General features: G+C 38.6%; 1 long non-coding RNA gene across 3 annotated transcripts; it reads left to right on the plus strand.

Moving 5' to 3' along the window:
• The first annotated feature begins 8173 nt into the window (after window positions 1-8173).
• LOC145068554 (uncharacterized) lies at window positions 8174-10331 on the plus strand. 3 transcript variants are annotated; one of them, XR_013689003.1, is made up of 5 exons: window positions 8174-8259; window positions 8343-8472; window positions 8801-8901; window positions 9105-9161; window positions 9286-9334. It is a non-coding gene; the product is annotated as an uncharacterized LOC145068554 (long non-coding RNA). The 3 variants fall into 3 exon arrangements; XR_013689002.1 differs by having other exon boundaries at window positions 9105-10331; XR_013689001.1 differs by having other exon boundaries at window positions 8801-10331.
• The last annotated feature ends 14323 nt before the right edge of the window (window positions 10332-24654 follow it).

Consider the following 24654-nt stretch of genomic DNA (forward strand, 5'->3'; position numbering starts at 1 on the left):
GTTAAGTGTTTGGGTGTCCCGGGTAGCGTTTAAGGGTGTGTATGACCTAGGAATGGAGTTTACTCTCCGAGAGTAAACCCTTAACACTAAGTTTACGGCCCAGGTACTACTCATGGTGAGGGTATCTAGTGTGCTAAAGTCTCTCATATCCATTGTATATTTATGCTAGGCTCAAATATCAATTGTGTAAATGGGTTTAAGGCATGAAATGGCCCCTTTGAGGAGTTTACGACCATAAGCAAGGGAGCTTACGGCTGTAAGCTCCTATACATACCTTCTTTTGGTGTTTTTAAAGGCTTAAGTGGTAGAGGGTAATTTCCTAAGAATTTTGGTAGTAGTCTAAGGCCATTTGGGGGACAAAATTTATGTTTTGGGCATGTTTAAGGGTGTTTATAGGCCTGGTACATGCCTGGGCCGTAAACTCCATTTGACCCTTCATTTTGTTGTGTTTAATTGCTCCAAACCCCAAATACTAAGTCCCTTAATTATGTATGAAGCCTAAGGGTGTTTTAGGAGTGTGTTAGGGGCACTTTTGCATGTTTGTGAGGTGTTTACGGCCTTGGCAAAAGCCTGGGCCGTCAACTCCATTTTACACCCTCAATCTTTATGTTTAAGTGATCTAAAACCAAGAGGATAAGCCCCCAATGTATGTGTTAAGCCCTAGGGTGATTTTGGAGTGTATTTGGGACATTTAGACAAGGTTTAGAGGTGTTTACGGCCTAAGCAAGTGCTTGGGCCATAAACTCTCTTTTATGCCCCAAAATGATTATTTTAAATGTGCAAACACTCCTAGGCTAGTTCCTCTATTTATTTCCAAGCCATTAGGGACAAGTTTGGGTCATTTTGGCCTTGTTTAAGGGGTTGACGGCCTAAGGAGGGGCTTAGGCCGTAAACTCCATTCTAACAGCTTCTAAGTCCGGATTTTTAGCTATAAACACAAATCAATATGTTTAGAATAAGCTAGGGTAAGCGGACTTACGATTTGGAAGCGTTTGGTTGCGGATTTTGGGCGAAAACGGGTCTAGAGAGAGAGTATAGTGTAAAAAGTCTCCAATGGACTCCGCTCACCTTTATATAGGGTTCCAAGTCGGGGCTTAGTGGAATTTTACCCGATACTGCCGTTAAACGGGGCTTTTGGTCGCACCCGATTTAGTGGTCGTAATAATAAAACTTAACATTTTCCAAATAAATGGAAATCGGTGTTATGTGTTTTTATTTCTTTTTATCATGAATTAACGGCATATTAAATGCAACAATTGAATGTTTATTAAATTGACGACCTCTAATTAATGGAACTTTATAAACTGGAATATCCCGTTAACGGTAACGGGGAAATGTAACGGAACAACATGGGTTGTCACAGAATTAAACCAAATGGAGCATTAATATACCAAATTTAGAAGCAATTATATTCTATTAATCAAGGATTTAAAGTTTTCTTAAGCTACTTTACAAAACTCGAGAGAATTTGGGACGAAATAAAGATCATTCAAGAAATTCCTACATGTACTTGTTTTTCGCCTCCAATTTTTCACAAATTAATTGAGGAAAAATATTTGATTCAATTAATCATGGGGCTAAATGAATCCTATAAAGCAACAAGAGGTCAGATCTTTATGATGAATCCATTTCCTAACATTGCAACTATTCGATCTTTGTTTATTCATGAAGAATGCCAAAGAGAAATTTTGTCTTCTCCAAATGTTGTTACTGAAGCGATGTCATTACTTGTTAACAACAACACTAAGAAGAATATGAATTGTACTCAACGTAAAAAAATTGGACATACATATGCTAATTGTTGCGGGTTGAATGGATTCTCAGCTGATTTCAAATTCACAAAATCCAAAACGCCAGAATGAAATGTGAATAATGTTGTTGATTGTTCTCAATCAACTTCACATGTGCAGTGTAAATAGTTGATGAAAATCTTATGCAACACAACCAACTCATCTCCAGTCAATTATGTGGTCACTGATAGTCTATGGAGACTACAACTAATTTCATTTATTCTTCTGGTAATGATATATCATATGTTTTCAATGTTCTTGATGACTCAATGAATGAGAAATTCTGATGGATTATCTAATTTGTCACACCCCCAAACCAGACGGCGGAAACGTCCGGGGGTGGAGGACTTCATTTGTAGTATCACAACACATGTATCATAGTAATCAAAGCACAAACAACCATTGTATTTAAAATTATAATATTTAGATGTGTTCAATCATTGCATATTGAAACCAAAGTAGTTATACAAAAGAAGAAGATAAGACTCCTAATGGCTCCATCATCTCAAAAACTCGGGGAGTACCTGTTATTATTTCCCTGAGAATACAAGTAATTTGAAAAGAGAGTATCAACAATAAGTTGAGTGAGTACATAAGTCTTTATGTTTGAATGGGTGTTTTTGTATTTTGAATATGAAAACTGTTCTAGAAAATCCCATATTTTCTGTGGTATGTGAAAAGTAGTTTTATTCCCATAAAAGCGTCCTATTTGTAAACCAATTTATTTGTAAAACTTGTAATTGAGAGTGTGCCTGGCTTCACCAGCTGTTATTGAAAACTGTAGTATACCATTGTACTTTGTATTTTGTAAACTGGTACTTTGAAGATGTACTTATGTTTAGTTGTGTATACACTAACGTGTTGTTAATATCTTTTTAATGAGTTATTATAACCATACTAAGACATGAACGCCTGAAACAAACGCCTTGTGAGCGTTTAAACTGTTGATAACAATTGCCACTCATTGGCGTGTATGCCTGAATGTAGCTAGCAGCCTGAGTGCGGGGTTGTCAATCCCGATATAGATCTACACACAACTTATCTCGATCCCCGGACTGTAGATTTTGGTTATAATGTCAGGGCTTTACCTTGGTTGTCTAAAATGAATTATACAACCTGAATTGAATGTCTCATAAAAAGCATATAAACGTTACATGTATATTAGATGAGAAAACCCAATCATTCTGTAATAAATGATTGATAGTATGTTCTTGAATTAGAATTCCGAACATGTATTTGATAAGTGTAAACCCTTGTTTTTTCTTGAATCAAAACCCTTGTTTCATGTAAAACAATGTGTTCTAGTATACTTGTATCATGAATAACTGTTCTATGCATCATAAATTATACCTATTATAATTTATAAGTACTTTACTAATTAGTAAATAACTATTTTTGCATGTAATCCTTTGCTCAGCATGTTACAAAGCGTAATTAAACTTAATGAAATAACTTTTTATTTATATACATATATAATTTTATATATAAGTAAAAGTTAAACGACATTCGGACAAATAACCGGTACTATAAGTCCACATCCAAACAAGGAAAATAACCTAGAATGAATTATTAGTCCTTAGCCTTTTAAATCTTATTTATATTAAATTATATATACAAATAAGTATATTTGGGAAAAATATAAGTTTATAAAAGAGTTCAATATTTGGAGTATTTTTGATGCTTTAAAATCATTTTATCGTGATTTGAAATCATTTATTTATAACACAAAGTTGTTGTGTTATACTTGTATTTCCCCCCTTAAAACAATAGAATTTATGAAAATACGGGGGTATGAACTCACTTGATAGGTGGTAATTCGGACAGAGTTTCGTTTCACGAAAAGGAGTTTATTTGTCGAGAAACCGACTCAAATCGGGCAGAGTTTTGATAGGAAAGAGGTTACTTCTCGGGAATTTTGGGGCCTCAAGGCTTGCTTCGGGCTCGAGTCTTGATACCGGGGCTTTCGGGGTTGTATATGAGCTTAGGGGAGTGGAAAATGTGAAAGAGAATGATTTTTGGGGTGAAAAAGTGAAAATTTTCGGAAGCCCTCGCATGCCTTATATAGGCCAAAGCCTCGGTTCCGAGGCTTATGCGAGGCTATGCGAGGCTGACAGCTTGCGAAGGGAGGCAACTTCGGTTCGGAGGTGGTAGGCTCGGATTGGACCAGGCCTCGGTCCAATGGGAAGAAGACACGTGCGAAGGAGCGGGTGCGAGGGGCGTGCGAGGAGCGTGCGAGGGGTGTGCGAGGGGTGTCTCCGGTGTGTCTCATGCGAGGCTGTCCAAAGCTTAGTGGACCGTGGAGTTGGTCCAATCAGAAGATGACACGTGAGGCATCGGTCCAATCAGCAACCGACACGTGGAGGCCTCGCATGCGAGGGGTGACGTGGCGTTACTGTTCATGCGAAAATTCCCGGTTTTTGCTATTTTTCTTTATTTTTTTGCCAAAACTTGTAAAATTCATAACTTTTGCATACGAATTCCGTTTTTGACGTTCTTTATATGCACGCGTAGGTAAAATTGTACTCTACGACTTTCGTTTAGACTTCATCGGCTAATTTTGACTTTATTTTTTATATTATTATTTTAAACAGACCGGGACGTGAATCCATTATAAATTTGTAACTTCTTCATACGACGTCCGTTTTTGTCTGTCCTTTTACCATTGTACTACTAATAACGAGACCTTCAATTCTCGTTTAGGTTGTGTCGGCTAAAAACCACTCGATCTTTATTTCGAGTTTTTAGGTGTACACTACTATACTGAAACTTAGAAAAATCATAACTTCCTCATACGAAGTCAGATTTTAGCGTTCTTTTTATGAAAGTTCTCGGTTTAACATAAACTACAACTTTCATTTAGATTGTTAAGGCTAAAAAGCTTTTTATTAAAAATTCAGTTTTTACACTGAACAACGTTTTGCCGGTTTTGTCGCGGATCTTGATAAACTAGATTCTAGATTTTCAGGTACCATAAAATTTTCGTACAGGTGATATAGGTCAATTTTTTTATTTTAAATTTAAATCTTCGTAATATGGTTAAAAGTTATGATGCAATTAGTTGATTAAACTTTTATTGTTAGTGTTGACGGTTGAATCTGTATTTAAGATAATTTCAAAAAAAAAAATAAATAAATCAATGTGTCATTAGTCTTGCTTTTCAAATGTATTATATATATTTTTTGAATAAGATTATTTTTAGAATGACATACGTTCGTACATACAACTTTATTATAGTAATTTTACACATTTAGTTTAAAACCGTCTTATTTTATAACTATATTTTTGTTTTCATAAACATCTTAATCCTGCTAATTTTGGTTTGTTGGGTCATTATCAAATAAACTATTTAACAATATTACCATGATTTGGTACAACTTTTAGGATGTGTACTCTTCATTATTGTACATGGTGTGAATGAATGAAAGAGAAATTTCATAATCACATATCCAAAGTCATGTGAAGTTTGGTGCCAGTTGTTTTTTCTGTCGTGATGTTTGGTGTGGGTTTGTGGGTACAATCTTCTCTCAATTTTCTAACATACTGTTTTAAAGGAATGATACTTTTAGGCAACATGAATGAATGGAAAAAGGAGGAAGTTTGAATTGTAATTCAGTTTTCAGTGGGTATTAGAATATAAAGTCAACTTTTTATTTATAGTGTTAGTTAGAAGAACTTATATGACTAGAAGAAACAGAGGAGGAAATTTGAGGGGAAATGGGAACCGCACCTTGGAAGACTACATCTTGGGTGCAGTATCATGCGTGAAGTTTAGGCAATGAGGAGAAATTGTGAAGGGAGGATATCCCGCCCTCTCTCTTCTCATGTGATTGGCTAACTCTATATTTTGTATTTTTTTTATTGTTTTTAGTTTTTAACGTGTATATATATATATATATATATATATATATATATATATATATATATATATATATATATATATATATATATATATATATATATATATATATATATATAAATTAGTTGTGTACCTACACATTGCAGCGGGACACAAATTGATTGTTAAGGATGAACTTACAATATTGAAGTTTGTTTTTTTTTTTTTTAACGAAATGTTGAGCATAGTTTCTATTTTGTTGTTTTTAAATAGTAAAGTTGGTTCTTCACTATGATTTGTTTTGTTTTTTTATTTTTCTTTATCATTAAATTTGTTTCATTTTGGTTCGAGGTTAAAAATAAAATAGTTAGGTTAGGTTTTTCGTTTGGATCAATTTTAAAACCGAAAAACTTCGTAGTTAAGAGCATGTGTTTTCATTTTCTTCTTTTTTCGTTTGGATCATTTTTATTTTTTTAATCAACCAACAACCATCGAGTATGACTCATTCTTTTTCTTTTTTATTTATCTTTGGATTATTTTAGTTAACAAAACTTTTACACTTTCTATAATATACTTCTTAGATCAACCCATGTAACCATCGATAATAAAAAAATATAAACTCTTTTATAATTAACAAATATTTAGCAAAGAAAATTTACTATTAAAAAAAATACTAAATGAAAATAGTAACAATGTACATATTATATATATATATATATATATATATATATATATATATATATATATATATATATATATATACTAATTTACAAATGCTTGATGAACATGACTTCTTTATGATTGGTTGGAATTCTTATTTTTTTTTTTAGTTTGGTGGGATTTTTTTAATCCTAGTGATTTCATTGTTCCTTTTGATACGTGTTATATTAAGATTGTTATTCTGTTCCTTTTGATACGTGTTATATACAAGATCGTTACGTGTTATGTTGTCCTCCCATCTCCCACTGCATCCAATTACAAATCTACAACAAATTTACACCGCCTCAATTCTTTACCTACTTCTTTCACCGCCTTCATTTTCTAACATGAGACATAAATCCAGTTTCTTCCTCACTTTTGTCGACTCCGTTCACAACCCATCGACCATGGTAATTTGAGGTTTTTTGTGGATGATATCACTTATCTGCATGGACAATCAGGTCAATTTGGTCCCCATTGGAACGTCTTCAGGATTCTTCAACTGAATGTTCTTCACTTCGACATCTTCGAATCCTTCATGTAAGCTTTTCATATTCTGAAGCTTTGATTTCGATTTTAATGTTGTTTCTTTTTAGTACTGCTCCACTTTCAATAGATGTTTGTTTCATGTTTTGATTTCATCCATTCTTATCAAATTTGTGCGTATTTGAATGCTTGTTGTAGGGCTTTGTTTTGAATATCTGATCAATGTTTTTAAGTATTTCCCACTATTTCTTTGTCGATGATAACTTTCCCTTCATTATTCACTTATATACAACAACGACATTTAACATAATTCTAATTTTCCTGATGCCAGAGTAATTTAATAGAAGGATTGATCTGTTCACGAATAATTCCTATTCGTGCCTATGGTATGTTGGTGATTTTATATCATCAATATTATTTAAGTGTAATAAGATTAAATTTGTTGACCAAAAGTGATCTTATTGAATATTAAACAAGTTAGGATGGTGTAGGAGTGCACACTTGTTCAAGTTTTTCAAGATTCAAAGTACATTGTTAATTAGGGGCGAAGCCCCTATACGAATGGGCCCCTAAACGAATGGGGGTCCGGGGGCAGCGCCCCTGGGAGTGGGGTCCCTAGGGGCGGCAGCCCCTGGCTGGGATCGAGCTGCTATATTAAAAAATGCATTAAAAATCCAGTTTTAGAAAGTTGACATTTTTTTCCCTGAGATCTGTTTAATGACAGGTTTGGTAGTTTTACGACAGTTTGTAACTGTCTATTGACAGTTTTCAGACAGGAATGATATATCTGCTTTTTGGTCATTTTCTGGTACATCTTGAAGAGCATTTTCACATACATCCTCAGATTTGTTTCTCTGAATTTAATCCAATTGAGTGTTCGATCTGTACCATCGAAATGCTTCAATTTAATAGTGAATCACGACTTTCAGAGAATCCAAGCAATCTATTCATCCCCTATTTTCTAACATGGTAATCAGAGAAACACCCCTTCTTTCCATCATATACATCAAACAAAAGAAGAATCTTTTATGATCCAATCAAAATTATGGGCCCTGAACATCACCCGACTCAAAAGCTGCCTTCATTAAGCCATTAGTAGCCTCCTCATCAAACCTATTCAACAATACATTACTTTCCAAAGGTATTTCATCGATCATATATTTCACTTCAATAACCATCGCAGTGGTTAGTATCCTTAAAATGTTTTTCATAAGTGTATTGTTTCAATTCAGAAATTGATGATGATGATGGTAGGTAATCGTTTACCAACCGGGCTTAATTTTTTCCTCAATAAAGCTCACAAATTCCCAAATACAGTATAAAAACAAACGATACACACATTTATTTCAAATCAGATGATTGGACAAAAACTCTCCATTCTTACTTACGGATAAGCCTCAAACAACAACACATCTAATCCTTGATATATGTTCTGCCCCAGAGTATCAGGTTTGATTCTATTCTATTTCTACTTCAATTGTTCATCAAGTCCTTTCTATCATCATATCATGCTTTAACGGATTTCATTTTAGATGATATTATATGATACACCTGGTGTTATCGAGAAGAAGATGCACAAAGTTAGACACAATGATGATAAAGAATGTCTGTAGTGTTGCTGATGTTGAGGTCATGGTTCTTTTGTTGCACAACATCCATGTGGTACTTTAAAGTTTACTAAATTTATTTACAAATGTTTAAAGTTGTCATTTTTAAAGATTATCGATTTTATGTTGATATGTTGGATTTGCTTAACTTTTAATTTTATATTCTATTCTTTTATTAAGAATATATCTTTCATGTTTCCTGCTTCCATAGAACTTTTTTATGGAAAAAATATCAACTTTGTGAAAAATAGTCAGTATAAGTGTTAACCAAAAGAAATAGGAATGCATATTCATTTATTATTTATGGGTAAATTAGATTTTTTCCTTATGTTTAGGTGTAGTATTTAAATCAGGTCCAAACTTAAAATGTTTCGCCCTTCCAGATTATGACAATTCAAGTTGGATGAAGCTGAAAAGAAGATTTCTCAAAGAGGTGGGGATGGGGGTGGTTGAATTTCAGCACAAAACTCACTCCAATTATGAGGTAAATATGTTAATTTTTTGTTTTTTTATTTTAATTTTCCGCTACAGCAAAATTAGTCTTCTGAAATTCTGAAGCGTTCTTAAATCCGATGAATGGTGTAATATCTATCAAAATTAACTTCATGGAAACCCAAATTAAACTAATTTTATTGTCACGTAATGTTACACAATCACATTACCTAAATCTTATTACTTCTGTTGAAGTTGGTTAGTTGGTTGATGGAGTCAGGTTGTTGTGGTCAAACAGGAACGAATCGCCAGGTATGAAATTGCTTATCGTTGAATTACATTTCATCATATGAAATTGCATCAAATAGCTATAACAAATTTGTACAATCTCCTTTTTTATTCAAAATGTAATTCATATCATTCTCTATGTGTCAAGGTTGCCCAGTACACATTCTTTTCTCATATCAAGAATCCTATAAAAAGGTAAGTTTTGTCTACTAATTTATTATATTTCATTTTTTTTATAAATCAGGTTTTAAAGATTACCTGTGATGTTGATTCTTATATTCATATGATTTGGCAGCTCAATGAAATGTTTAAGATAATTAGTTTTTGATTAAACTCAGCTATTTTAATGGGCTGATCTTATAATATTCTTATATATGTTTGGACAAATTTGTTGCTCTTCCTATTCATTTTCATCACTGGGACCTTCAAATAATCAGATAAATTGTTTTTTTTTCTTTATAATAATAATTAGAAAGTTATCCCTATTTTGGTTCCTGTCTTGTTTTCCATTGTATTTGATTTTGGTTTGATCTTCTCTTTCTCCAACACAAGTTTCAGGTTCTACAGTTTTGTTTACGTTTAAGGTTGACATTTAAAAGAAAGGTTGATAAAGCACGACAACTGCTCAATGAAATGCTTCAAGCAGGTTTTGAATTTTCATTCCAATATGGTATTAGCCCATTCGTTGTTACTTTGTAGTTACGGTTGATCTTCATTTATCTAACATATATAACTTTTGTTCAGAGAACACATTAGCTCTCAACATAAACCTCCTTTAACACAACATATAATACTTAAATTTGCAAACGTTATGATTTCGAAAAAACTTTTTTCTAACATTTAAACTATCTTTGCCTTCAAATAGATTTGGCATTAAACAAGACAAGTTTATGATGGTGGTAAGCTAAAATAATTTTTAACTCATTTTTGCTTATTCTATTTCTCAATGTATGTTGATATTTTTAAATATAAAATAGTTATGTGTCAGTTACTGAATGATTATGTTAGTTTAAGTATATTTGACTTGATTTGTCGTGGGCCCACAAGAGGATGGACATTGTTGAGAAACTTAAGTTTTGAAACAAACAATGTAAAACATTGTAAACTTTGTTGTTATTTCATGTTTTTTAATAAAAGGCTATGAAATACCCTCCAACTCCCTCATCTCCAACACCTGCAACGCGGGATTCTTTCCTAGTTCTTTTTCTGATTTATAGTATTCTATTATATTTTTTTCTAAACTTCCAAATTATTTATTTCTCCACTTTTCAGTTGACTTCATTAACTTCAGGCAAAACAATATTCAACTACAATTTAGGCAAAATATTTTACTACAATTTCCAGCTAATATTTCCATTCAAACCCATTAGAAGGAAAATCCTACAAACAAAATGGATACAATATGCACTAAAATTTAAAATGTAACCGAACTTCAATTTTGGGATCAAATGTCATATTTGCTTTTGACTAGATATAATCGGTTACACATTTGCAATAGTATTTTTTTTACATGTAGTACTTACATGTTTTATTTATAATATTTATAGTTTAATACTCGGGTTAATTTTAGAAATTCCATTTAGCTTTCAATTTAAAGTACACATTTTAAAACTAAAATTACATGTGGAGTGTTAAAAATAGGAGATAGCAAAATATTAAAAAAAAAAAAAAAACTTTTTTACATTCACTATTTCAGTGTTTTAGCCACATAAGTGTACATTCAAGAAACATTTTTACTTCCCTTTTATGGGATCATTTCAATATGTTTACCATGTGATAGTATCACCATGCCAAAATTCCTTTCCAGCTGCCAAACATCGAAATTAAGATTTCAGACAGATAAATTGAAGTACATTATTATTTATTACATAAAGCTCTATATACTATAAGCAAATTTTTCAACATGCCAAGAGTGAACTTAAATAGTAAAAAAATGTTGAAAGAGAATATAAGCATAGTTTCAGTTACTTTGACTTCTTTCTATTATAGACATTTATTGTATAAAGCTCTAAATTATCAACAAAATTTTCAACATGCCAACAGCAAACTTGAACAATAAAAAATGTAGAAAGTAAATATAAGAATAGTTGTTTGGCGCTAAAAACCCTACAAGAGAATGCTGTAAAAGTTAGGCTAAATACAAGAAAAAGCAATATGATTTCATCTGCTTTTACTTTGTTCTGATATAACAATCAATATAATGAATGTATGTCGCTATATATTAACGAACTCATGTAAAAAGTCATCAACTCATAAATTATTGGTTTCTCCCCTAATTTATACTTCGCTTTTACCCCAACATCAGTAATCTAGTTTTAGAACATAGGGAAATTACCAGGATGACATTGGGTATAATTGGTGTTATTGGTTTCTTCCCTGATATAGTATGTATTTAATGGAAAGTTTTAAAAAATAGTTGATGTCTACCATAGTTAGATCATTGTACAAATCTTAATTTATGATATCCAACTTATAACACGGTGGTTTGGAAAAAAAATTGATTTCCCCTTCTGTAAGATTTTTAGAGATAATTAAGCACAAATGACTTTATCATATAAAAGATCACTATGCAAGCGTATAATAATTGGACAAGAGATCCATATAGTCTATTTATTCATGAAAACTATAAGAAAACTACAACAAAATATTAATACTTCCGCTTAAAAAGGACCAAAAGACTCCAGCGGTAAAATCGTCCAAAATATAAGTTTAGTAACTTGTCCAGCCAAGCATACAACCTCTGCTATCACTTTGAAAATCTCTTCACCATATGCTCTAGTAAGAGATGTGCTTTTCTAAAACAAATATGTTAAATATTTCAAACTCTTGTAACACCTGTAATATATATCATCCATTTTTAGAATAATCTTCAAAATTATCAATAACACAAAAATGCTAAACAGATTCAGATGGAGAAAAAGGCAATGTAGAACACCAACTGTGAGTATCCATCATATAAAAAAAATAAATTTTAAATCAACATTTAACAAAGATACTTTTTAATAATAAAAATAAATTAAGAAAGGCTAATATGAAGAACAATGGATTATTTCATGTTTGTGTGAATGCCTTATATCATGAACAAATCACAACCCTTCCCTTTCAAAATTGTAGATGGGTGATTTAAATCTTTATAGTTGCCTACAAGCAAGAAAATAATCAATTAGCAAAACCAACATCGTTTAGGGTGCTGATCCAATTAAAGTAAAATAAAAAACCCCTAATTTCTTAGTATATTCAGCCATCTTGAATTATAATACCTCGATTATTAAGGGAGATTTCCCATATTAATAGTATATTGAACATCTTGACAATAAAACGCATTACCTTTCAAAGCACCTGTAATATGCATCTGCAAGAAACATCTTCATATTTACTTATGTCATATAACTCATAAACATAGAACTTCATCATACAATTGATAATCAAAAGAACAAATATGAGGAGGGAAAAAGCACAACATGTCATTCCTTGTAGGCACCACCACTATCAGATTAAGTAATCATATATGATTAGGCCAATTGGTGGTAAAAGACGTGGTGGTGGCAGTGGTATAAGTGGCGGAGGTGGTAATGGTGGGGTCGGGTGGTGGTAGAGGTGGTGGTAGTGGCACTTGTGGTGGTGGGGATGGTGGCGGAGGAGAAAGGAATGAGTGACATTATATAATCATTTATGATAATAACTAACTCGTCACGCCGATACGCCGAAGGGTTAAAGCGGAAAATATGAAATACATGGCTGAGCTTGAATCTCAAGATCTTTATTTATTTTGAATCTCGACGGAGCCTACCTCTATCTCTCTCTCTCACTCTTTCTCTTTCTTTCTTTCTCTCTCTCTCTCTCTCTCTCTCTCTCTCTCTCTCCCTCTCTCTCGCTTCTCTCTCTCTCTCTCTCTCTCTCTCTCTCTCTCTCTTCTCTCTCTCTCTCTCTCTCTCTCTCTCTCTCTCTCTCTCTCTCTCTCTCTCTTTCTCTATCTCTCTCTCTCTCTATGTGTGTAACATTCAGAATTCAGGTATTTACCCTTTAACCCTTGGAATGGAATTATTTTTACAAAAGGAGGTCCATACGTACGTTGGGTGTACATATGCGTACGCTTAGCGTACAAGGGTGGTTTAGACACGACATGCACCACATACACAGAGCGTACATGGCTTAAGATGAAACCATAATCTTTGGTTCATGAACCATATTCAAACACACTTTTTCCATTTGGACCTTACCCTAAACAGCCTCCATTACCTCTTTTTGTCCATAAACCCTAGCTTGCAAGAGAGTGTGATTCTTCACCATAAATGAAACATCCCAGAAATACAGTCTAAAATTTTCATTTTAAATCATTAATAAAACCATAATTATCAGTCAACATATAAAGATCATAAGTCGTGTATCTCAAAAATTGATGGCTTTTAGCAATAAGAACATCCTATGTGCTCATGCAAACCCTAATGCTTGGATCTAGGTTTCTCTATTGTACATGCAATGTATCCAAGACTTACAATTTTAGATCTAACATATTATAAACTGAAATTAGGGTTTAGAGAATTACCTTTGATTGTCATGTAGCAATAACAATCTCAAATCCTCGTTGTAATGACTTTAGAAAGCTTAGAGTCACAATTGTCACTCCTCTAATGGCTCACAAACACCAAGAGCAAGAGGATGAAGAATAAGGAGAGAGGAGGCTGCCCAAAATGTCCAGAAACCCTAGTGAAACTCTTCACCACGTTTTTGGGGCTTAAGGGTACTATATATACATGTAGGCTATTAGGGTTTTCAACTAGGAAACCCTAATTTGACTGCTTAAGTCCTAAGCAACCCATGTACCCTTTTTAGAATATCCCTTGGACGATTTCTAATGGGTTTCCCCATAAAATTCGTCCAAACTATTATTCCAAGGTAATCCATAGCCCAAATGAAATTATCTTATAATTACAGTTCCAGTCCCTTAAGTTTAATTAATCTCTTTTAATTAAACAATACGATTTCTCCTTTAATATATTATTCTTATAATATATTAATAAATCATAATTAATCCTTTCTCTTAATAATCCATCCTATCAAGTTGTTTTGGTGAAGACAACCCAAAAGGACCATGCACCATCGGGCCAATTACATACCAAAATAGTTATGGACTTAGACACTAATCCAACAAAAATATCATAACAACTATCAAATATATCAGAGTATAAACATCCCAGGCTAAACAAATGGTGTGTGCACAACAATCATCCTGAGCTCTTTCCATGCTACGGAGAGTACCTGAAACCAAAACTGAAAACAGTAAGCACGAAGCTTAGTGAGTCTTCCCAAACTACCACATTCCTTACACATAATCACATAATAGTACACATTAGGCCTCGCCCACTACATCCGGCCCCGCCCGACATCGGACGAAACCGACATTAGGCCTCTCCCGTCATCGGACTGAAGTCCGGCATCGGGCCCCGCCCGACATCGAACTAAAGTCTGGTATACATATAACATATCAACAAGCATATATCATAAACACATAACATAAACATATAAACATTCCTTGGGCTTGCCCCTGTCATCAGACCTAAACCCAGAACATATAACACATAACATATAAGCTAAACATTCTTTGGGCTTGCCTCGACATCGGACCGAAGTCCAGAACACATAACACAAAACATATAAGTTAAACATTCCTCGGGCTTGCCCTAGCATCGGACCGAAGTCTGGAACACATAAACAAACACATGCAAGAATCACAAACACATCAAGCATACAAACATTCCCCAGGCTTGCCTCCGCATCGGACCGAAGTCCGGAAACATTGTAACGACCCAAAAATCACGACTAAAAATTTCTTTTAAAACATTACTAAAACTAGATTTATAAAAATGTATCATAAGTCAAACATAACTTTCGAGTATTAAATTCAAAACATAATATCATTATCAGAGTCAAACATTCCCAGGCTAACTGACTATGGTGTATGCTCTGCAATCTTCCCGAGCTCCTCTTTTGAAAACCGAGTACCTGAAACCAAAACTGAAAACCGTAAGCACGAAGCTTAGTGAGCTCCCCCAATCTACCACATACCATACAATAACATATAAAGCACATACTGGGCCTTGCCCACTGCATCGAACCAAAGTTCGGACTAATTGGGGCCTTGCCCCCTACATCGGACCGAAGTTCGAAGCTGACTGGGACCTTGTCCCCTACATCGAACCGAAGTCCGGACTAACTGGGGCCTTGCCCCCTACATCGGACCGAAGTCCGAAGCTGAGTGGGACCTTGTCCCCTACATCGAACCGAAGTCCGAAGTTGACATCGGACTGATGTCAGAAGCTGACTGGGACCTTGTCCCCTACATCGAACCGAAGTCCGAAGCTGACATCGGACCGAAGTCCGAAGCTGACTGGGACCTTGTCCCCTACATCGAACCGAAGTCCGAAGCTGACATCGGACCGAAATCTGAAGCTGACTGGTACCTTGTCCCCTACCTCGGACCGAAGTCCGAAGTTGACTGAACATAGCATAAACATATCAACTAGCATAAACACATAAACCTTGTCTGAGCCACGAAGGCATCAAACATACTAACTACTACATCGGATCGAGGTCCACAGCTGACTGCTAGCTAAACGGGTCGGCATTGTGGCCTTAGACCCGTTCCTACTGGAAGGACACTCACCTGAACTGCTGTGCTCTGCTGATAAACCTCTGGCTGCCACTCGACAATCCCCTGAACCGCTGCTCCTCTAGCTCTCCGGGCTATCAATATACATATAACACTTAGTCTGACAGTCAACTAAGTCAACTCTGGTCAAAGTTAACCTTCCAGGTCAACCCTACTTGCCGAGTCCTCCTAATGACTCGCCGAGTTCATAAGCTTAGGGTCTTTCTATTTGCGACTCGACTCACCGAGTCATTCTATGACCCGCCGAGTCCAACTGGTTCCAAGTCCTGTCTTGTCCAACTCGCTGAGTCACCACCCGACTCACTGATTCGAGTCTCAACTCGAAGGGTTTGAGGTTTCGCGACCTGACTCGCCGAGTCCACTAATAGACTCGTCGAGTCCAAGGCAATCTTCAACGAACTCGTCGAGTTGCTCTTCCAACTCGCCGAGTTCATGCTTAACTTCATCCGACTCGACGAGCTGTTCATCTCACTCGTCGAGTTCCTCCTCATCTTCAAGCTACTCGCCGAGTCCACTCAGAGGACTCGCCGAGTCTATTCAGATTTTCATACATGCAGAGGACTTTTGAGTCATGCATGGACTTCATACTGCAGATCTACCCTTCCCAAGCCTATTCCCCACGTAAAGTTGCAAACTTTACGTGTAGAGAAGGAGATCTAGGCACCATACACCATAAACTTAGGGTTTGAGACAAAGGGCTCAACAATCAACCCATAGACTAAGGTTTTATGATTCTCTAGGCCAAGATACACATAGCTCTGAAGTAGCAACTTCAGATATGGGCTTCTAACTCGAAATGGTTCAAGAACTTGCCCTAAAAGCCCTAAATCCTATGATAAAGGTTGATCTATATGCAAAAGAGGGAAGGTAACGACTCATTCCCTTCAAATGCTCTGGAAGACCTCACAAACTCTGGATCTACTGCCAATTCTTGAATCCCCAATGTGTGCCTTCTTCCTTCTTCCTTCAAAACACCCAAAATGGCAAGAAAACATGAATGAGCAACAATTGAGGCTTAGGGTTTCTGGTTCTGGACGATAGGGCCGCAACTGAGCCCTAGGAAAGAGAATAAGATGCTTAAATAGGGTACAAAGTCCCGAAATTAGGGTTTCCAAACCCAGACCTGACTCGCCGAGTCCACTTGCCGACTCGCCGAGTCGGTCAATTGCTTTACACCCGGATCCCGCTCCGACTCGCCGAGTTCCTCCCTGGACTCGACGAGTCAACCCTCTTCAACTTAGGGTTTTTCCTTTCTTTTCTTGACATTTCTGATCTCGGGTGTTACAACTCTTCCCCACTTAAACTAAACTTCGTCCTCGAAGTTTGCTATGGCCAACTGTCCTGCGAAATGCCTCCAACTTCTATCTGGGAAAACTAACACCCTATTGTCCATCACTCCAGCCACTCACAGTGTCGATCACTACTGAAACGAAGCTACTGGAACCAGCTTGCTTATATCCCATCTGATTACTCAACTCCTGGTAACTCGAGCCTTCCATCCTGAAAGAAAAGCTACCTGCCTAGCTATCCTTACAGATCACTTATACTTGGCAAAAGGCTCGACTGATCCTGCTGAGAGGGACTTGCCATTTCCAAGTCAACCAACTATACCGCCAGCACTTGCCTTCGAACACAAATACTAATACTGTCCAAAACTCTGAAACTTTCCAACCACTGAACTGCTTGCAATACTGAACATGCCTGAAACTCTAAACTGCCTAAAACGCTGAACCGACTGAAACGCTGAACGGCCTGAAACACCGAACTGACTGAAACACTGAGCTGCCTGAAACACTAAACTGACTGAAACACTAAGCTGCCTGAAACACTGAACTGGCTGAAACACTGAGCTGCCCGAAACACTGAACTGGCTGAAACACTGAGCTGCCCGAAACAATGAACTGGCTGAAACACTGAGCTGCCTGAAACACTGATCTGACTGAAACACTGAGGTGCCTGAAACACTGAACTGACTGAAACACTGAGCTGCCTGAAACACTGAACTGACTGAAACACTGAGCTCCAACTCAACTGTGGAGTCAAAGGACTCCTTACTTAGTCGCTTCCATGACTTCTGTTCGAAATCTTTCTCTGGAACTAGTTTCCACTAGTTATCCTGTCACTGTGGCTCAAGCAACCTTCTAATCCAACCGATCAGGTCCATACGCCACATCCTAACATCATCAATTCCACGGCTAACAACATGATGGCTCCCAGACTGACGATAGCCCTTAATATACCCGAACCCCAACGGTCCACTACTACCCTGATCTCATAACTGAGGCGACGATCTACTGACAAATTGCCGACTTAGCCATAACTAAACCATTTGGGAAATCCAGAATCTAACTCGTGGATTCCCATAACCTCACTACTGCACCCAAACTGGTGGTTACTACCGCTTTCCCGCATCCAACGACGTGCTCATGCTGCCTACCAATCTGACAAAAGCCACGGCTACACCCGCGGACTTACAACTCTCCAATACTATCTGGCTGCTAATGAATGCTACGGCTACCCCCGTAGGCTTACAACACCACTACTACTATCTGACTGCTAGTGAATGCTACGGCTACCCCCGCAGACTTACAACACTCTACTACTATCTGACTGCTAGTGAATGCTACGGCTACCCCCGTAGACTTACAACACTCTACTACTATCTGACTGCTAGTGAATGCTACGGCTACCCCCGCAGACTTACAACACTCTACTACTATCTGACTGCTAGTGAATTCTACGGCTACCCCCGCAGACTTACAACACTCTACTACTATCTGACTGCTAGTGAATGCTACGACTACCCCCGCAGACTTACAACACTCTACTACTATCTGACTGCTAGTGAATGCTACGGCTACCCCCACAGACGTACAACACTCTACTACTATCTGACTGCTAGTGAATGCTACGGCTACCCCCCGTAGACTTACATCACCCTACTACTATCTCGAAGACATCCTGACTATCCCTAGTCTCGCTAATGATTCCTCATCCTGATTTCTCAAAACCAGTCCTCAATCTTTGAATACTGCATCATCCTCGACATATTATATCCTTGATATACTTAGCACTTCGTCGAGGAGCTCTTCGGCTTGGTTCCCAAACCAACCGTCTACTAATCCGGATACAAGAAGCTATTGTTGGGAAGTTTTCAAACTCCCAACTCGTGAATCTACACAATCCTGCATGCTGACTCTGTCACTGGCTACCAAGACGAAAACATCTCTTGCTAACCGTTCTCAGGATCCTCATTCCGACTCACTTGAGTCCTACGGTGGTCCTCCAATCCTAGATTCCCAACCAACTTCTAGCCATCTCGATTTCATGAACTAACCGCTGGAAAGGTCCTCGAACTTCCAATTCTGGACTTCTCAATCCATCCATCACTATGCTACTACCATTTCTTCTCAGAGGCCGCGCACTCATTCTGGTTCTACGTGGCTCTTATCCTTGTGTACTCGAAGGGTTCTCCCCCACTTAGATTCGGCTAACTTCTTACTACTCACTGGTCGATAGGATTTCCAACCTTCCTTCCATTAAAAGGGTGGTATGCTGTCTGCCGACGTTTACCCTTGCCAGCGCTCCAACTAACTCTCACCAGATCCTCACCCTTCTTGCTATCTGACTGAGCATCCTTCGATCCTTAACTGTATTTTCTTTAGGGACTACATCCCGAGAACCTGTGTTTGGGGTGCACATCCCCAACCCACTTCCTTACTGACCGCTAGCTACTCCACTAAAAACTCTGGGCTATCACTACGGAGATTATAACTGATCATTACCCGACTAACGCCCTCCGCAAGTAGTAAGGCACTACTGCATCTTACACATACATGCTACAGTTACTGTATCCGAAGTAACCTGATCTAGAGGGAACGACCTCCAATCCACCATTCGAATTCCAAGGTATGCAGATGGCATAAAACTCGACCACAAGCAGGTATTATAATACCTCAACACTCCATCTTACTGATAACAATGCAACAACATAACAATAATACCCCAATAATAGATGACAGAAAAGCAAAGATACATACCTCCATCACTCAGTGCTGCTCGAATCCCTGCTGAAATCTACCGGAAAACTCGGCTCCGAGCCGGAGGCGTCCTTGCCCGGCCCTGACGTCCGTTGGTCTCTCGAAGTTACAGGGGCAGGAGATGGCACCTGCCTGGCTGTATACAAACTCGGATAGTGGGCCTTCTTGTGGCCTCTCTGACCGTAAAGGAAACATATCGGGTCAAGTCCCTGGGCGATGGTAACAACACAGTCTCTTCTAAAATGACCAATCTGGCCGCACTTGAAACATCCAGCATCGCCACCACTTCTATGCCTGCACACACCCATGTGCGTCCTTACGCACTTCCCGCATCGATTGCGGCTCTGATAGTTCCTCGTCCTCAAATCCGTACCATTGAGCCTCTTACCCGAACCTGTGGTTACCTGAGTCTCATCCATTTTCCTCTTTCTTTCCGACTCCCTGCCCGACTCTTGCTCCTGCGTTACGCCATCGACAACGCCCGCCGACTGAACAACAGCTGTCTGATCCTGGAGCCTCGCGATCAATCTATCAGTGATCCTTACAACCATGGCGGGCAGATCCTCGCGAATGGCTCGCGTAATCTCCTCAGCTATCCAATCATGCAAAGGTATCTCTTGGAGACAGGGTGCCCCACTCACTCTTGCCCCCTGATGGCAAAAACTAGATATGGGATCTCCCTCCCTGATGGATCCTTGAACTCCATTAGAATCGGGACCTAGACGAGCCCCAATCTGTCCTGAAACTATCCCGGCCTTAAAGGCCTCAAGATGACTGTCCATGAGCTCCACAATGGCCTCCCTAACCGAACCGAAAATCACTGGAGTCTGATCAATGATGTTGCGCATGATCTCTACGAAAATGAAATCCCTCATCAGATCATCAAGCTGTCCGGCTCTAATGCCCGAGCCAGATCCCTCCTCGATGCCTGAACTGCTAACTGATAATTCGCACAATATCACCATGCTGAAAATATAACAATTCTTGATCAGTCTATACACTACTGCTGAGGGATCTCTCACACACTCTACTAGTTCCCTGGTTTTGCCTTGGCCCCTCTTGAATCGAGTACGGATCCTCTACTTTCATTAGTATGGGCCCCTACTACCTTCCACATCTATCCGTACTTTCCTCAAGAGTTACCTCAACTCCACCAAATCTCCTTTTCTCTACTACTAATCTCTGCTTCTCTTATCCTAGGCTTGCCCTAGGGAACCTCTGACTCTACCCAAACAGTCCTCAGTTGCTGAAGGCCTCCTTGTAATGCCAATTAGCCACCACCTGAATACCATCACATGTGACGAGGCTCAGATAATCCCTCAAGTAAAAGACTCATCCCTACAACGGTTGGACTCAAACAAGAGCTGCGCAATAGGGCCAAATCCAGCACTCTGAGATTATTCAACCCTGATCACATGTGGTGTGACGTATTCACCTAATGGCTAACTCCCATCACTCAGAGTCCCACAAAGCACAAAGCAAGCAGCATTCGGATAAAGGAAACATACTCAGTCAAAACTATTCTCACAACGAGAAACTGTACTAGCATACAATGCTAAGCTCATACTATCAGGTATAACCTACACATGCTATCCTACTACTGTCTGCTCATTACTAGCATGAAATTCTTATCAAGCTGAAACACATAAAGCAGGCACATAAGGCATCATCCTAGATCCTTAGTCCTATTCTAGCATTCTGTTCTACTCAAACTAAAGCTGAAACTGAAACTGAAACTGGGACTGATAATCATAACATAACTTGTATGGGTAATTTGGGAGTACTTACTTGAGCTCGGCTGATCGCATGCACCACACCCTTATCTTGTTTTTTAAAAAAAATTCTTTTCTTTCTAAGTGCTTTTTAAAATTCCATTTGAAAACATTTTTCCTTTTTGAAAATCTTTTTATCTTTTCCTTAGTTTGAGTTCAGATACACCCGAAGGTATATCCGAATCCCTCAAACCAAGGCTCTGATACCAACTTGTAACGACCCAAAAATCACGACTCAAAATTTCTTTTAAAACATTACTAAAACTAGATTTATAAAAATGTATCATAAGTCAAACATAACTTTCGAGTATTAAATTCAAAACATAATATCATTATCAGAGTCAAACATTCCCAGGCTAACTGACTATGGTGTGTGCTCTGCAATCTTCCCGAGCTCCTCTTTTGAAAACCGAGTACCTGAAACCAAAACTGAAAACCGTAAGCACGAAGCTTAGTGAGCTCTCACAATCTACCATATACCACACAATAACATATAAAGCACATACTGGGCCTTGCCCACTGCATCGAACCGAAGTCCGGACTAACTGGGGCCTTGCCCCCTACATCGGACCGAAGTCCAAAGCTGACTGGGACCTTGTCCCCTACATCAAACCGAAGTCCGGACTAATTGGGGCCTTGCCCCCTACATCGGACCGAAGTCCGAAGCTGACTGGGACCTTGTCCCCTACATCGAACCGAAGTCCGAAGCTGACTGGGGCCTTGTCCCCTACATGAAACCGAAGTCCGAAGCTGACATTGGACCGAAGTCCGAAGCTGACTGGGACCTTGTCCCCTACATCGAACCGAAGTCCGAAGCTGACATCGGACCGAAATCCGAAGCTGACTGGGACCTTGTCCCCTACATTGGACCGATGTCCGAAGCTGACTAAACATAGCATAAACATATCAACTAGCATAAACACATAAACCCTGTCTGAGACACGAAGGCATCAAACATACTAACTACTACATCGGATCGAGGTCCGAAGCTGACTGCTAGCTAAACGGGCCGGCATTGTGGCCTTAGACCCGTTCCTACTGGAAGGACACTCACCTGAACTGCTGAGCTCTGCTGATAAACCTCTGGCTGCCACTCGACAATCCCCTGAACCGATGCTCCTCTAGCTCTCCGGGCTATCAATATACATATAACACTTAGTCTGACAGTCAACTAAGTCAACTCTGGTCAAAGTCAACCTTCCAGGTCAACCCTACTCGTCGAGTCCTCCTAATGACTCACTGAGTTCATAAGCTCAGGGTCTTTCTATTTGTGACTCGACTCGCCGAGTCCAACTAGTTCCAAGTCCTGTCCTGTCCAACTCGCTGAGTCACCACCCGACTCACTGATTCGAGTCTCAACTCGAAGGGTTTGAGGTTTCGCGACCTGACTCGCCGAGTCCACTAATAGACTCGCCGAGTCTAAGGCAATCTTCAACCAACTCGTCGAGTTGCTCTTCCAACTCGCCGAGTTCATGCTTAACTTCATCCGACTCGACGAGCTGTTCATCTCACTCGTCGAGTTCCTCCTCATCATCAAGCTACTCGCCGAGTCCACTCGGAGGACTCGCCGAGTCTATTCAGATCTTCATACATGCAGAGGACTTTTAAGTCATGCGTGGACTCCATACTGCAGATCTACCCTTCCCAAGCCTATTCTGCACGTAAAGTTGCAAACTTTACGTGTAGAGAAGGACATCTAGGCACCATACACCATAAACTTAGGGTTTGAGACAAAGGGGCTCAACAATCAACCCATAGATTGAGGCTTTATGATTCTCTAGGCCAAGATACACATAGATCTGAAGTAGCAACTTCAGATCTGGGCTTCTAACTCGAAATGGTTCAAGAACTTGCCCTAAAAGCCCCAAATCCTATGATAAAGGTTGATCTATATGCAAAAGAGGGAAGGTAACGACTCATTACCTTCAAATGCTCTGGAAGACCTCACAAACTCTGGATCTACTGCCAATTCTTGAATCCCCAATGTGTGCCTTCTTCCTTCTTCCTTCAAAACACCCAAAATGGCAAGAAAACTTGAATGAGCAACAATGGAGGCTTAGGGTTTCTGGTTCTGGATTATAGGGCCGCAACTGAGCCCTAGGAAAGAGAATAAGATGCTTAAATAGGGTACCAAGTCCCGAAATTAGGGTTTCCAAACCAAGACCTGACTCGCCGAGTCCACTTGCCGACTCGCCGAGTCGGTCAATTGCTTTACACCCGGATCCCGCTCCGACTCGCCGAGTTCCTCCCTGGACTCGACGAGTCAACCCTCTTCGACTTAGGGTTTTTCCTTTCTTTTCTTGACCTTTTTGATCTCAGGTGTTACCAACATATAATCTACACCGGGCTAACCCCAACATCGGACCTAAGTCCAACATATTCTAGCATACATAAACAACTCGTTATTGGTGCCTTAATCCCGTTCCTACAGGAGAAGACTCATCTGCGAATAAATCTTGCACTCCTGGCTGACAGATCCCCAAAGTGTCAACAACAAAACAAAACCCAATTAACCATTTGGGTTTCAAATGCATAATCCTAAAATCCCCACAAGGGTTAAAAGGACCATTTTACCCCTAACCTAGCTTGGTCCAAGATTAAGGCCCAAACTCATACTCTAAAGGCCCAAAAGTCAAATAATCAATGAAGGCCCAACATATGGCCCAATTTTCCAAATTGGGCCCAATCCTTTCCAATGGGCCTTATCCTAAAGCCCAATTCAATATTCTAGTCTATATACTTGTTCTTGGATGGCCCATCAATAGCCCAATCACCAAAGCCTAACAAAAGGCCTAAGTCAAGGCCCAAACCAAATTAGGGTTTTTACATAAAATGACGATTAGGGTTAAGTGTTCACACTTAATTCATTAAGTCCAATACCCCACTAGGCCAACATATGATGGAATCGGCATAAGTCAAAACTTCAGTCCACTGGTCCAAACGCGGGTCCTGACAATCTAAAACTAACATTTTCCAAAATTAGCATTTTTCTAAACCCTAATTGGAGTTTATAACCCAAGTATATGCCAAATGGT

The sequence above is a fragment of the Lactuca serriola genome, chromosome 8, assembly GCF_051521515.1.
Source record: "Lactuca serriola cultivar US96UC23 chromosome 8, Lser_US96UC23_V15, whole genome shotgun sequence".
Lineage (NCBI taxonomy): Eukaryota > Viridiplantae > Streptophyta > Magnoliopsida > Asterales > Asteraceae > Lactuca > Lactuca serriola.